The following is a 1,454-nucleotide window of genomic DNA, read 5'->3' as shown; positions in this document are numbered from 1 at the left end:
TTGAAAAGTTTGGGTAATTAGGACCACTAGAAGTCCAAGAATTTAGGCATTTAACACAAACACAAACTACATAGCACCCGCACTAAGACGCATAATACGCTACATTTTAGTTTATTCATACATTTGGTTTCGTCTCACATACAAGTGCAAAGTAAGTCGATTAAATCCGTAGCAGCTGTGAAATCTTTTTTATTTTCATAATTTAGGTCACATAAAATTATAGCAAGCAATAAAATCTGTACACTCGCATGGTATGCAATTTTTTATCATATTAAATATGCACGCATATCCCTTCCACTTTTGTACGTATTAGGCCTTCTAACGGCATCTTATACATGAAACTTTTCAAATATGAGCACTGTATAACGCAAGAGGTGGTTTCGTCATACGTACATTCTGGTGGTCTGCGCATATATTACAGCTTAATTTTAAATTGGGCACTATATACAGGGGATAGGCAAAATGATTGAGATAGGCAAAATTTTGCCCAAATTCAAATGCTTATAACTTTATGAAAAATGGATGAAATTGGATACATCTGGAAGCAGTCGACGGCAAATTTGGTCCAGTTTTAGGAACTTCCTTGGCCATGCATATTGGCCACTGGACACCGGAGATGTTCCGGATTTTCTGAGGTCATGTCCAAATGTCATTTTTTCTGTCGCTTGTATTTTTGTGCGGTGTAAAGTTAGATAGATGTTTGCAATTTTCCTAGAAACAAGAACTAATAGGAAGTTGAATGCCACCGGACGCATTAAGATTGGTTGGAAATCTTTAGAAATATGACCATTTCCGTAAAACTGGTTCCGGAAAGCATGGTCAGTCATGTTTGTATTTCCAATCATGTAAATATTATCCGGAGCTATATTCAAGCGGACACCAACCTTAAAAATGATGTTTCCTGCAGCATATTCAGAACCATTAGATGCACAGACCACTCTATAGAACGTTCCAGGTGCCCTGGGGGAAGTGGTCAATTAGGAACATATCCGGAACCATATCAATATGGGCATCAAACTTCATGATTTTCAAAGGTTATGCTTTCCGAAGCATTTCCAGCATCACCGGCTGCCGTAACCACTTTATAGTAGGTTCCAGGTGCCCCGGGGGATGTGGCCAATTCGGAACATGTCCGTTCATCTGTTTAGAATCACATTCTACCATAAACAGTAAGATCCATGTGACTTGGAAAATGGCGAGCATTTTCAGAACCACAAGATATAATAATCACTCTATAGTATATTCCAGGGGCTCCTAGAGATGTGGCCAACTCGAAACATGACCTCATCCCCCAGGGCCCATGGAACCTACTATACAGGGGTCATATAAATAAGTTGCGCTGTAAATACTTCTATTGGCATCACCTTCAAAAATCTTGATGTTTTTACCCATATTGATGTGTTTTCGGACATGTTTTGAATTGGCCACATCCCCGGGGCACCTGGAATCTACTA

This window comes from Aedes aegypti, chromosome 3 (genome assembly GCF_002204515.2).
Source record: "Aedes aegypti strain LVP_AGWG chromosome 3, AaegL5.0 Primary Assembly, whole genome shotgun sequence".
Classification (NCBI taxonomy): domain Eukaryota; kingdom Metazoa; phylum Arthropoda; class Insecta; order Diptera; family Culicidae; genus Aedes; species Aedes aegypti.
This window is presented reverse-complemented; position numbering follows the sequence as displayed.